Genomic DNA, 14,991 nt, shown 5'->3' with positions numbered 1-14,991 from the left:
CTACCTCAGCATTGTTGCAGACCATGTACACCCTTTCATGCAAACTGTATTCTCTGATGGCTGTTGACTCTGAAGAAGTAACTTTGTATAAAGCTTGAGATGTCAGAAGTGGGATACGAACTCACGCCTCCAGGGGAGACTGCAACCTGAACACAGCGCCTTAGACCACTCGGCCATCCTGACATGCTTGCGAGGTCCTAATGCCAATTACCAACAACACCCCCACATGGCCAAAGATTTGTACAAAGTGCTGAATCTTTTCACATTGTTATGTATGTTAGAGGGTTAAAGACATAAATTTGTATAAAGCACTAGCAGTCAGAAGTGGGATTCAAACCCACGCCTCATGGGACACTGTGACCTGAACTTAGCGTTTTAGACCTCATCCTGACTAGCTTGGGTACCATCGACACCACCATTTGTACGAACTGCTTAATCTTTTCACATTATTATGTATGGTAAATTTACTGATTGTAACCCATTTGCTGCACTGTACACTTTGTCACTAGGTTGTAAATCATATATCAATAGAAAGGGAGCCCCATATGAGCACTCCAACTGACCAAATAATGTTTTTGGGTGGACCATTGTTATCACTGTAACGGCACTAGCATGTTAGGGTGTGTTTTCTCTGGTATGAGTGTATTAGGTACAGCCTTCTTTTTGGGTTTTTAACTGACTGGATTATTTATTAAGAACTCAAACCCTGTTTGTGCTTGTTGTAGGCTATTCAATCCTCCATTAGATGGAATAATATGAATACAGTTAATATTGCGTTAGAATCAAGCAATAGAACACGAGAGGGAGTGTGTTATCGCGAATAACATCACGGCTGTGATTCGGTCGCAGCGATAACACATGACCTCAAGCGTTCTATTGCTTTTATACAACAGTTTTTACAAAATAAAGAAAGAAAATAAATCAAAGAAGCCCTGAATTTCATAATAAATATGCTTTAATATTGACAATACCTTCCGCCAAAAAGTAGTTCCACAACGAATATAAAGTTTAACACTACGATCGGGAAAAAGGTCTGTGTCGCCTGCGTGCGCGTTTGTGTGCATGAAGCTTGTCGTTACTGGCAATGCGTCAGCGGAGTAATACAGTTGTGGTGTGAAAAGGCTGTGCTGTTATCACGAATATCAGCACGGTTAGAACGCTTCTCAACCAATCAGATTGTAAGGTCGGAACTAACTGTGGTATAAAGTAAAACGATGTCTGTTTCTATCACAGTTTCATCGCATGCTGACCTCTAGAATACAACTGATGTATGTGTAACAGGTGTTGTTTATTTTTTTAATATATATATATTTTCACTCAAAATCTTCATGTTCTACCCCTTGTAATTTATATTGTTTTAATTGTTGTTACAGAAATGTGTTTAGATAATGTATTTTATGTGGGGTTTTTGTATGTATTTCGGTTAGTTTGCCTCTTGGGGGCGGGGCCGTTACATAGTTTGTTGTGACAGGCCGACTCTCTTCAGTCTAGCTGGAGAGCGACTGAGGAGAGGTTGGTGGAACCTAAGCTCCGTTATAAAAGAAATAGATTAAACTCATAAATACTATGTAAACTGTTTTAAAAGTTATTAAATATGAAGCGAAATGTTTATGTTATTTCTTTAATGGATGTGTGTTGAAGATGTGTTATATTATTTTGTTGAATTAGAGAGTAAAAGTGAGAGGTATTAGCTTGCTATAGCTAACCCTCCCCCCCTTTTCCCGCTTTTTCTATGTGTGTTTTGGGTACAGGCTAGGGTAAAGGTGGGCACGAGGCGAGGTTTCTCACTGATTTTCTTTTTATCTTGTACACATCCAGGTATGTTATGTTTTGTTAATCGCTTCTGTTTTATGTTTTATAAAGTGTTCTGTATAAAATTATAAAATGCTGGTATTAGAAATAGATTATTATATAGATTATTTAAATATTAATATATAATGAATAATATATACGTATTATTGCATATGTTTATTTATATTTTTGTATTTGTAATTATAATATAATATGTGTGTATAAAATGTTATTTTATTCGGGTTTTTATCATTGGAATATTGTATCTGATAATACTTCAGTCTAGCTGGAGAGCGACTGAGGAGAGGCTAGGGTAAAGGTGGGCACGAGGCGAGGTTTCTCACTGATTTTCTTTTTATCTTGTACACATCCAGATTCATCACACCTAGTCAATAAATATATGTCTGATACCGGCAGCAGTGGTCTGTGGGTCTTCTTTCCTCTTATAAATAAATAAATCACAACGCAGAGGTGGCGTGACCGGTTCCTCATCTTCATTGCAAAGTGGACCGGTTACATTGGTGCCGTGACCCGGATTCTTCAGAAGGATCAACGCCAGCTTGACCACCGAGAGTTGCTGCATTCTTCATTTACCATCATAGAGACTGGTTTGAACTTTTTTTTTTTTCTTTACACTTCATTTCACACGGACTTAAGAAAAAAAAATAAGAGAAGGATCTTTTTTTTATTGATTTACAATAAGAATTGTGACATCTAAGCTGTAAACATGTCATGTACCTATGTGTTAGTAGATGAGAGTGATGTGCATTATGATGATGTAGAACTTGGTCCCGTAAGGACAGAAGCTCAAGGGGGGATAGTTCAGACATCAGAGGCTAGAGAGTTATTTGGTTCTCCAGTATGTAGTTCAACTCGTATGCCTGCTAGTCATCAGCCTTCTGACCCCAATATGAGTTCTCCAGATTTAAGTAATCTTATCACTCAGCTAGCTCAACAGATAGGCCAGTCTATAACTGCTCAGTTACAGAAAGGTAGTGAGACAAAAGAAGTGAATGCTGAGAGTACAAATTTAAAACAGTCTCTAACTGACTCACGTACACTTAATTTAACAGGTGTAAAACTGGTAATTCAGTCAGATGTAAAAGAACCTCTTAGTTTTCATGGGGATGGGTCTGATAAGTTATCAGTTCATGAGTGGGAGGAACAAATGAAAATGTACTTAAGGAAAAGGGGTATACCAATAGAAGAACAAGCTCAGGAGCTTTTGTCAAGGTTGGCAGGGAAAGCTAAAGATGTGATTAAAATCTCTCTTCGCAGCAATTCCTTCTTAAAACCTAGTGAGAACCCAAACGTGATCATTGATATATTGAAACAGCATTTCAGTGAGTTAACCTATTCCACAATGCCCCTTGCTGACTTTTATAATACATTACCCATAGCTGGAGAAAGTGCTATGGACTACTGGATCCGTCTGCACAAAGCCGTTGATGTCGCTGTTGAGTGTTTGGAGAGGCAGGGTCGAAAGCTGGAAGATTCCGGTAAAGAGGTGATCATGATGTTTGTAAAACATTGCCCTGACCCCGCCTTGTCTGCCATTTTGAAATTTAAAACAGCTGATAAGTGGACAGCAAGTGAAATTCAGGAACGGCTTGATGTTATTCGAACTGAGTGCAGAGCACAACAGCTGAAAGCCAGGCAAGAACACACTGCCACAGGGAGATGTGTAACAGTGCACTCACAGACATCAGTTCCAGGCAAGCCCGAAACACCAAGTAACGTGGTGAGTACCCCACAGCAAACCGAGGTGGCAGCTGGAGTTACTGTACCGACTGGTGATGATAGCATTCAAACTCTCATTGGCCTTCTTGACCATGTTTTAAAACAAAATAACCAAATGACAACAAATGCGTCATACTTCCCTCCTCAGCATCAGCAATTCCGAAAGCCATGTAGAGTCTGCCAGGCGACAGAACATTCTACCACCATGCACTGTAGATGGGATGGGTTGTGTTTGGCATGTTTACAACCAGGACACTGGAAGAGGGACTGTAAAAAACGCAAACCAGAATTTGTTGATCGAAATGGACAAACGTCACACGGACAGCAGCCTTTAAACGAATAAGCCTACATTTGGAGAGGGGACATGTAGGCGGAGACAATCATACCCTCTATGGAACTGACAGTGATGCTTTGGAGCAACGGTATGTGAACATGTGCGCATTGATTCCTAAAGGCGTTCAGGTGGTTGTGCAGAATTCTCAAAGGGTTGAACCATTTAGTGAGCTGTTTTGTACTTCTGTCATTGTAAATGAAAAGTTCCATGTGAAGGGCATGATTGATTCTGGTTCAATGGCTTGCACACTAAGTGAAGAGATAGAACAAAAGATGCTCAATGAGAATATAATTTTCAAAGATCAACAATCAGATGAACAGGTTATCCTTGTTGGCTGCGGAGGTCATCAAACACGCCCAAAATGTGTATATGAGATGGAACTCAAAGTTTATGGTCTGAGCTGTATTGTTCCGGTTCTTGTGGTCCCTGGGCAGAAGGATGACTTAATTATTGGCTCTAATGTAATAAAGTATATTATGCGACACCTGAAGGGAAGTGATGATTATTGGAGGTTGGTTTCCCAGAATAATGATCAGTCATGCAGTGATGCCAGCCATTTCCTTGACATGATGACCGGTTTGTCCAGATGGCGGGAGAAAGAAACACCAACCAAAATTGGTACAGTTAAACTGACTCAAGCTGTCACTCTTCTTGCTAAACAGGAACACCTTGTGTTTGGTAAGCTGCCTGCTGATGCACCCGTTTCTCTTGGAAGCACTGTGGTTGTTGAGCCCACTTCATCAAAGTCAATGCCACGAAACATCATGGTTGGTCGTATCATTACATCCATGTGGGGCGATCGGTGGATTCCGATGAAAGTCATTAATCTTTCTGACAAGCCTATCACATTAAAGATAAACTGCAAATTGGCAGATGTTTCACCATGTTTAGCCACCGAAGACTTCACACTGTTCCAGAACACCAGTTCAGCCAAAAATGTCCCGTTAGAATCCAGTGCTGTTACAAGCTCCGGAGATGTGAAAAAGAGGCTCGAGGAAGCTGGTCTAAAGGATATTGACATAGAGTCATGCCAAGTCAGTGATTCTACAAAGCAGGACTTTTCAAAGCTTCTCCTTAATTACCATGATGTGTTCTCCAAACATGCCTTGGATTGTGGTGAAGCACGAGGGTTCACCCATCGTATCCGTTTGGTGGATGAACGGCCATTTCGCCTTCCGTACAGAAGGGTTCCCCCTGCTCATTACCAGAAATTGCGGCAGGTCTTAACAGAAATGGAGGAACAAGGAATAATACGGAAGTCTGTCAGTGAATATGCTTCTCCGTTGGTAATGGTCTGGAAGAGGGATGGCTCTCTGAGAATATGCACAGATTTTCGATGGCTTAACGCTCGTACCCTAAAGGACGCACACCCCTTACCACATCAGTCAGATTGTTTGGCAGCTTTAGGTGGTAACACTTATTTTAGCACTATGGACTTGACATCTGGCTTCTATAACATCCCTATGCATGAAGAAGATAAAAAGTACACAGCATTTACCACACCACTGGGCTTGCATGAGTACAACCGCATGCCACAGGGGCTTTGTAACAGTCCAGCCTCGTTTATGCGAATGATGTTAAGCATATTTGGCGATTTAAACTTTAGCAGTCTGTTATGCTATTTGGATGATCTGCTGGTTTTTTCATCCACAGAAAAAGAGGCATTGGAGAGACTGGAAGTAGTCTTTCAAAGACTTCGCCAGCACAATCTAAAGTTAAGCCAGAAAAAGTGTCATTTCATGCGTAAGTCTGTCAGGTTTTTGGGACACATTATCAGTGGTAAAGGAGTGGCTGTGGACCCTGAAAAGGTTAGTGCGATATCCGAAATTTCCACAGCTGATCTCATGGAGCAGGATGGTGTTACTCCATCTGTTAAAAGAATCAGATCTTTCCTGGGGATGGTATTTTATTATCAACACTTCATTCCAAACTGCTCTGCTATTGCAAAACCTCTCTTTGCCTTGACTGCTGGACAGAAAAGGAGAAATGTGAGAAAGCCAGCAACTCGAGTTGGTACCTTCAGAAGGCTAAAACCCGATGATTGGACTCCTGAATGTATCCAGGCTGTCGAAGTTCTTAAAGACAAGCTGTTGCATTGCGCTGTCTTGGCACACCCAGATTTTTCTAGACCTCTGATTTTATCCGTTGATGCTTCCTTGGACGGATTGGGTGCTGTTCTCTCACAAATACCACCGGGTGAGACCAAAGCCAGACCCATTGCCTTCGCTAGCAAAACCCTCAGCGCCTCACAGAAAAGATACCCAGCTCATCGCTTGGAGTTCCTAGCTTTGAAATGGAGTATTTGTGAAAAATTTAGCCACTGGCTCAAGGGACATGAGTTTTCTGTATGGACAGATAACAACCCGTTGACTTATATAATGACGAAACCTAAACTCGACGCATGCGAACAACGTTGGGTTGCTAAGCTGGCCCCTTACACGTTCGACATAAAGCACATTCCAGGCAGCCAAAACGTTGTAGCTGATGCCCTCAGCCGGGACCCTTTTGCCAAGACTATAGGTCACAGACTCCTTAATGAGCAGTACAACCATCTCCTATGTGAAACCAAAGGTGTCAGCGAAGATGGAGTCCAAGATACATTCCGATTGAAAGTGCAGTGTCACCAAGCAAAGTCACCTTTCATGTCAGTCTCGAGCTTCCAAGCTGTTCCTTTCTCAAACTCATTTAGTGCAGAGAATGTACAGGCCCTTTATGAATCTTGCAGTAGTTGTGAAATAGCAGAGGAGACCCGTGCTGTGCAATTGGTCCAGTCAGTTCAGCAGTTCATAATGGCTGGTCCAAACACACTCCCCGCACTTTCCTTACAGGAACTTCAGCAACACCAAGAACAAGACCCGACCATATCCTCAATTCTTTCATTTGTCATACGCAAAAGACGTCCTTCCAGACGAGAGAAAGCCAAACTCTCTTCAACTGCTCTCGGTCTAGCTAAGCAATGGGAGAAGCTTCGAATTCAAGAGGGCATATTATACCGTTTATCCAAGAACCCCTTAAGTAAGCATAACAGATATCAGTACATCCTTCCACGAAGCTTAAGGGATAAAGCATTAAGTGGCATCCATGATTTGGCAGGGCATCAAGGGCAGGTGAGAACGCTTCAGTTGGCAAGGCAGCGGTTCTATTGGCCAAGGATGGAACAAGATATCCAGCAGTATGTCAAGTGTTGCAAAAGGTGTATTCTTGCCAAAACCCCAGAACCATCCGCTAGAGCTCCACTTGAGAGCATACAAACATCTGCACCCATGGAACTGGTATGTTTGGACTTCTGGTGTGCCGAGGATAGTAAGCAGCGATCAGTCGACGTATTAGTGGTCACAGATCATTTTACTAAACTGGCTCACGCCTTCCCGTGCACGAATCAAACAGCCAAACAAGTAGCCAGAAAATTATGGGACCATGTCTTTTGTGTATATGGCTTTCCTCAGCGTATACATACTGATCAAGGAGCCAATTTTGAGAGTGACCTGATTGCTGAACTGCTAAAGTTGTCTGGTGTTGCAAAGTCACATACCACAGCATACCATCCGATGGGAAATGGATGCACTGAAAGGTTTAACCGTACTCTTGGTAACATGCTGCGTTCCTTGCCTTTAAAAGCTAAACACCAATGGCCTCAGCAGATCCAAACCTTGACTTTTGCATATAACGCCACTGTCCATGAGACAACAGGTTTTGCCCCATTCCAGTTGATGTTTGGGCGAGTTCCACGACTTCCAGTGGATGTGACGTTTCACCATGCCCTCAGAGATCCTGTTGTTGTTGAGTATGATGCCTATGTGAAGACTCTAATGTCTTATCTCCGTGAAGCATCAGAAATCGCACAGCAGCATGCCTCCAAAGAGCAAAAGAGGCAAGCACAGGGTTACAACAAGAGAGTGAAAGGCACTTACCTAAATGTTGGGAACCGTGTGTTGGTGGCTAACAAAGGGGAGCGGGGTAAGAAGAAGCTTGCAGACCGCTGGGAAGCAACAGTGTATACCATTGTTGATCGGAATCCAACAACGCACACCTACAAATTGCAGGGTGAAAATGGCACTAGAAAAGTGGTACATCGCAACCTATTGTTGGATGTCAGTTACTTGCCTTTTCCCCTTGATGGCAATGAAAGTGAAGTGACCTCAACTTGTGGTTTAGAGAGTCTGGAAAATAGTGACGTTGGCTCGCAGTCTTCGAATATGATTGATTCTCTAGGAGAGCAGAATGTTGAGGACAGAACAAGCCTTTGGGTGTGTGGAGGGTCAGACCACCTCCAAGAACAAAAGTCCTGGTGTGAGACTGTGTTAAGTCAGGATGACCAAGAGATGTTAGGACAGACCCATAGTATGTGTGATGAGTTTTCTGATGGTGAAAGTTTGACAAATAACGCTGACTCAGAAAATAAGGACAGTGAATGTAGTGTTCCCGACACAGACTCTAGAGACTCGCCTAAGTCAGACTCAAGAATTATTCCTGATCAGTTAGGACCTAGTCAGCAAACAGACCAGGAAACTCAAGCTGCAGAAAATACAAACTGTCAGGTCACACGGACTGGTAGGGTAGTCAAAAAGGTCAATCGTTTAATTGAAACAATGGCCCAAAAACAGTTCAGTTTAAAGTCACTGAAAAATTCAATGAGTAAGAAATCCCAGTCTTTACTTACATTGTTTTAAAAAGAAATAGAAAATGGGTTATTTTATTGTAAGTTGAATTTCGATTCGTATTTGTTTTAATAGATTGGTGTATTAGTGAATAATCTGCAGACTTAAAAAAAAAAAAAAATGGTATGGTGTACACGGCATCATACTATTCTAGGAAGTTAGTTAAGGCCTGATCACCCTTAAAAATCTTCTTAACCCTCAAAGAAAAGGGGTTGCACTCATTGCAGAATGCAGAGCAGATTTCATAGGAATGTATGCCAGATCCATTATGAGTAGTTTTTTTTGCACTTTAGAAGATTTTGGTGAATTCTGTCAGGGGAGAATGTAACAGGTGTTGTTTATTTTTTTAATATATATATATTTTCACTCAAAATCTTCATGTTCTACCCCTTGTAATTTATATTGTTTTAATTGTTGTTACAGAAATGTGTTTAGATAATGTATTTTATGTGGGGTTTTTGTATGTATTTCGGTTAGTTTGCCTCTTGGGGGCGGGGCCGTTACATAGTTTGTTGTGACAGGCCGACTCTCTTCAGTCTAGCTGGAGAGCGACTGAGGAGAGGTTGGTGGAACCTAAGCTCCGTTATAAAAGAAATAGATTAAACTCATAAATACTATGTAAACTGTTTTAAAAGTTATTAAATATGAAGCGAAATGTTTATGTTATTTCTTTAATGGATGTGTGTTGAAGATGTGTTATATTATTTTGTTGAATTAGAGAGTAAAAGTGAGAGGTATTAGCTTGCTATAGCTAACCCTCCCCCCCTTTTCCCGCTTTTTCTATGTGTGTTTTGGGTACAGGCTAGGGTAAAGGTGGGCACGAGGCGAGGTTTCTCACTGATTTTCTTTTTATCTTGTACACATCCAGGTATGTTATGTTTTGTTAATCGCTTCTGTTTTATGTTTTATAAAGTGTTCTGTATAAAATTATAAAATGCTGGTATTAGAAATAGATTATTATATAGATTATTTAAATATTAATATATAATGAATAATATATACGTATTATTGCATATGTTTATTTATATTTTTGTATTTGTAATTATAATATAATATGTGTGTATAAAATGTTATTTTATTCGGGTTTTTATCATTGGAATATTGTATCTGATAATACTTCAGTCTAGCTGGAGAGTGACTGAGGAGAGGCTAGGGTAAAGGTGGGCACGAGGCGAGGTTTCTCACTGATTTTCTTTTTATCTTGTACACATCCAGATTCATCACACCTAGTCAATAAATATATGTCTGATACCGGCAGCAGTGGTCTGTGGGTCTTCTTTCCTCTTATAAATAAATAAATCACAACGCAGAGGTGGCGTGACCGGTTCCTCATCCTCATTGCAAAGTGGACCGGTTACATATGTAGCACTAAGAAGTGTTTCTTAAGGATTCTTTTTGTGTTCTTGGTAGAACTGTTGCTACTTGAAGAACCCTTTAGTAGAATTCAAGGTTCTTTGCTAACTAAATTTGATTTTTATGGATTTTTTTTTCTCTTGCCACATATAAATGCACATAACATTTTAATGACTGGAAAACAATCGTGCAAAATTCTCCACCAGAGATGTTTTTCTTTGTGTGTAAACAGCAACAGCCTTCACCTTTAAAGCACCTTTAAAACCCCCTTTAGCCTTTTGTAAATTGTAATGTACTATCAGAGCGTTGATGCTGCATTATAAAGTGAGGGTGCAACGTGTTTAAGCTCACATACTGTTTTCTGTATTATACCTTGCTTTTAAACCATCACAGACTCTATTTATCGCAGCCTTGAGGACGATCTAAACACAATCAAAACTGTCTTTGTACCACTGATAGACTGACTTAAGGGTTGATGCTGCATTTTAAAGGGAATGTCGTGAGTTTCAGCTGTTCATCTTCTATGAAGCAGTTTCACCAGAAGAAAAACCATTAAAAAGTCACGTACCTCTACTTTAACAAAAAGTCGTTTCAGATAAAACTCCGAGACATTTCAAAATTGGAGAATTATAAGTTATTGTGTGTTTGTGTAGCCCAATTAAAATTTGGAGATTACTAATATTTTGTTTATGTTCATTTATAACTCGTAAATAAGTTGTTCTTATTTGTTCTGTAAATAATGTTCTGGTTGTTTTATGCTGTTTAAAGTAAAGTGTATGTATAGCCCTCCCTTGATTTACTTTTAAGCCAATCAGCATGAACTGTCACAGGTCGGGAAAAGAGCGGGAGAAAGTGGGTGGAAAAGAAGAAAAAAGTGTCATGTAAGCGGGTAAAACACCTGTTTAGGATTTATCTCTCTTGATGCGTTAAGACAAACGGACAGTGAGTCTTATATTAACATCTTGCAGTCGATTAGTGACATTGTTTATGCTGTATCAGCCGTGAACTTCGTCTCTTGAGTTTACGCGCATGGACATTGAAGGCAGTACGCTTCCTCAGCAGCTGTGATGATTACAGTGGATTAAAAGCATCGGATAAACTCTGATTGTTTCATCCAAGATCAAAAGGAAAAAGACTGGTGGATTTTTTCTGTTTCATCCATGTAAACAAAGAACGTGAACAGCTCCACCACAACCGACCAAATATACTTCGTGATCTGTGCTGATTGGGACTATTAGGTTGGATCAGGCCTGCAACGGTAATTTTGGGTACCCTTTTTTTAGTTAGTTATTTACCTAACTTAGGAGAGATTGATAATGTTTTGAATATTACTGATGGTAATTTGAGTGAATCTGTATTATAACATTTTTGTAAAATATATTGGGGTTTGATGATTGTGTAAATGAGTAAATAGTTAATTTGTTTAAGTATTATTAACGTATACAAGTTTGGTATGTGAGTCAGGGATAACGTTAATACAGCTACTGTAAATGGTGTTAGTCGCAGGTTTTTTTGTGCAATGTTAGTACCACATATATATAGGGTAATTGAAGTAGTTTTTTCGGTTTAAATAAGAGTATAGCTTAAATATAAAATAACCGTAAGTACTGATAAGTAGTGGCCCTTTTAAATCCTTACATTACCACAAAGAAAGAGATTTCTTAAACAAATAAAAGAAGTCGGGGAGCGCTTTCCAAATACAGCCAGGGGTGCTAGGGGGCGCTACATTTGTCAATTTAAACAAGTCAAAAAAGGTCTTTAAACCAAACGATTTGAGTAAAAATAGAGCATAACTGTCACTGTAGAACTTACAGACTGACCTAATGTTTGATGCAGCGTTTCAGTGAGCAACGACTTTTATATTATGTGTTGCCTTTAAGTGATCATAGTGTTTCGGCATTGGAGAATGTGGGCATCGATCCCACTACCTCTCGCATGCTAAGCGAGCGCTCTACCATTTGAGCTAATTCCCCTTACACAAAACCTTCTTTTAGGATTTGTAAATTGTAATGTACTAACAGAGCGTTGATGCTGCATTATAAAGTGAGGGTGCAACGTGTTTAAGCTCACGTACTCTTTTCTATATTATGCGTTGTTTTTAAACCATCACAGACTCAGTTTATTTAAAACGTTGATCTTAGCCTTTAGGACGAACAATGTGAGGTCTTTTATAAAGTGCATTTTTTCTTTGATTTTGTTGGACCTGTAGGAGATTGTCCTGTTCTTGTTGCAGCTCTGCTGGAGGGTTATTTTCTTGGTGTTTGTGGTGGTGGTGGTGGTGGGGTCTTTGTTCCCATTTTGGTTTATTTAGTAAATGATGTACTTTACATCCATTTAAATAATCTGAACATTTCCATTTTTGTCGTAAAATACTGCTGTAACAATGTAAATGGACGCTGAATAAACATACTTAAATGGATATTTAAGTATTTAAGTACATATTTAAATGCATGTAAAGTACATCATATACTAAATAAACCAAAATGGGAACAAAGACCCCACCACCACCACCACCACAAACACCAAAAAAATTACCCTCCAGCAGAGCTGCAACAATAAACAGAACAAGATCAGGATGAATACATGATTCAGTTTCTCAGAGATCAAAAGCCTGGGTCCTGGCATCCATGTGGATGTTACTTTGACACGTACCACCTACCTCAGCATTGTTGCAGACCATGTACACCCTTTGATGAAAACTGTATTCCCTGATGGCTGTGTCCTCTAAAGAAGTAGATTTGTTTAAATCATGAGCTGTCAGAAGTGGGATTCGAACCCATAAACTGCTTAACCTTTTCACATTATTATGTATTGTAAATGTACTGACTGTAACCCATCTGCTGCACTGTACACTTTGTCACTAGGCTGTAAACCAAAAATCAATGGAAAGGGAGCCCCATATGAGATCTCCAACTGACCAAATAATGTTTTTGGGTGGACCATTCTTAGCACTGTAACGGCACTAGCATGTTAGGGTGTGTTTTCTCTAGTCTGAGTGTATTAGGTACAGCCTTCTTGTTGGGGTTTTAACTGACTGGATTATTTATTAAGATTAATAATTATTCATTAAGAACTCAAACCCTGTTTGTGCTCGTTGTAGGCTATTCAATTGTCCACTAGATGACATAATATGAATACAGTTAGAAAGTAAAACGATGTCTGTTTCGAGCAAAGTTTCATCGCATGCTGACCTGTGTGGAATACAACTGATGTATGTAGCACTAAGAAGTGTTTCTTAAGGGTTCTTTTAGGTGTTCTTGGTAGAACTGTTTCTACTTGAAGGACCATTTAGTATAATTTAAGGTTCTCTGCTAACTCAATTTGATTTTTATGGATTTTTTTATTTTGCCACATATAAATGCACATAACATTTTAATGAAAAGCAACGCATAATATAGAAAAGAGTACGTGAGCTTAAACATGTTGCACCCTCACTTTATAATGCAGCATTAACACTCTGTTAGTACATTACAATTTACAAAGGGTAAAGGAAAGTTTTGTGTAAGGGGAATTAGCTCAAATGGTAGAGTGCTCGCTTAGCATGCGAGAGGTAGTGGGATCGATGCCCACATTCTCCAGTACACAAACATTATGATCATTTTGCAATCTGAAAAGATGAAATTAGGGTAAAATTCGTTGCAGCATCAACCATAAGGCTAGTCTGTCCGTGTTACAATGTCAGTAACGCCCTATTTACGCTCAAACAGTTTTGTTTACATACCTTTTTTGTTTTGTTTTGACAGAAACGCATAAACTTATAATTTTTTATAATGTTTTATTATTTGATACTGTTACAATTGATACATTATAAAGTATTGTACATATTTAAGTTCGGTGGCATAATTGGCTTGCTTTTAAAAACGACCACAGTGCGCCATCTACTGGCCATTCTTGGTACGTCTTGTTAAAACGTAGCCAATGGAAAACTGGTGCCCACACTTCTGTGGCTTGGGATCTACTATTTCAGTCAACAGGTCATCGGGATCTACTTTTTAAAAAGGTTGGTCTCATCATTTTTCAAGAATGCTTTAAAGCTTTTTTAAATGCGCTTCATTTGCCTGTATTGATATTCAGCATTACAGGGCAAGCGTGGGTCCAGTGTCACGAACACTGGGCTCAAGACAAAAATACACCCTGGACAGGGCGCGTCAAACCATCGCAAAGCATCACACACTAATTTATCCACTCACTCACACATACAGGTGCAATTTAGAGCAGCAATTACACCTACTGGCACATTTTCAAACCCGCAGGAAAGCCACGCATACATGGTGAGTATACACCGATTAGCCATAACATTAAAACCACCTCCTTGTTTCTACACTCACTGTCCATTTGATCAGCTCCACCATATAGAAGCACTTTGTAGTTCTACAATTACTGACTGTAATCCATCTGTTTCTCTATATTATATTATTCGTCCCTAATAGAGAAAAATAAAAACAATCCCAGATTCCTTTTCGAGACAGTGTCCAAATTAACTAAAAACGTCAATGAAACTGAATCTAATATACCGCCTGACTGTACCAGCGATGATTTTTTAAAATTCTTTAATGACAAGATAGAAAAAATACGACTTCAGAGTCAAAGTGTGTCACTTGCCAATGTTAAGTATGGACTCACTCCGAGCAGCATTGGTGATAATAGTAACGAGTTAATCCAACTAAATTCCTTTAATCCAATCTCCCAAAATGAACTAACTATGTTGATTAAATCATCAAAGTCATCATCGTGTATACTCGATCCTGTTCCAACTCGTTTACTTAAAGATTTACTCCCAGCTATTGTAGAGCCCCTGCTTACATTAATCAATGCATCCCTTAGCCTTGGGTACGTACCTAAATTGTTTAAAAGTGCCGTTATTAAACCCCTGATTAAAAAACCTAATCTTGATCCACATGTTTTATCTAATTATAGGCCAATTTCAAACCTTCCTTTTGTCTTTAAAATATTAGAAAAAGATGTTTCCAAACAATTGTGTTCTTATTTGAATGAAAATTGTATTCATGAAAAATTTCAATCAGGATTTAGACCCAATCATAGTACCGAAACCGCATTAATTAGAGTAGTTAACGAGTTGTTAATGTCTTCTGATAATAGATGTGTCTCTTTTCT

At 39.4% G+C, this 14,991-nt stretch overlaps 2 non-coding genes across 2 annotated transcripts; one reads left to right on the top strand and one right to left on the bottom strand.

Annotated features, from left to right (window-relative positions):
* Positions 1–11,776: 11,776 nt before the first annotated feature.
* trnaa-agc (transfer RNA alanine (anticodon AGC)) lies at positions 11,777–11,849 on the bottom strand. The gene has a single exon. It is a non-coding gene; the product is annotated as a tRNA-Ala (tRNA).
* A 1,532-nt stretch (positions 11,850–13,381) lies between these two features.
* Positions 13,382–13,454, top strand: trnaa-agc (transfer RNA alanine (anticodon AGC)). Its single transcript has one exon. It is a non-coding gene; the product is annotated as a tRNA-Ala (tRNA).
* The last annotated feature ends 1,537 nt before the right edge of the window (positions 13,455–14,991 follow it).

This window comes from Trichomycterus rosablanca, chromosome 10 (assembly GCF_030014385.1).
Source record: "Trichomycterus rosablanca isolate fTriRos1 chromosome 10, fTriRos1.hap1, whole genome shotgun sequence".
NCBI classification, from domain to species: Eukaryota; Metazoa; Chordata; class Actinopteri; order Siluriformes; family Trichomycteridae; genus Trichomycterus; species Trichomycterus rosablanca.
Note: the sequence above shows the minus strand (reverse complement) of the source record. Positions and strands in the feature narration are given on the sequence as shown.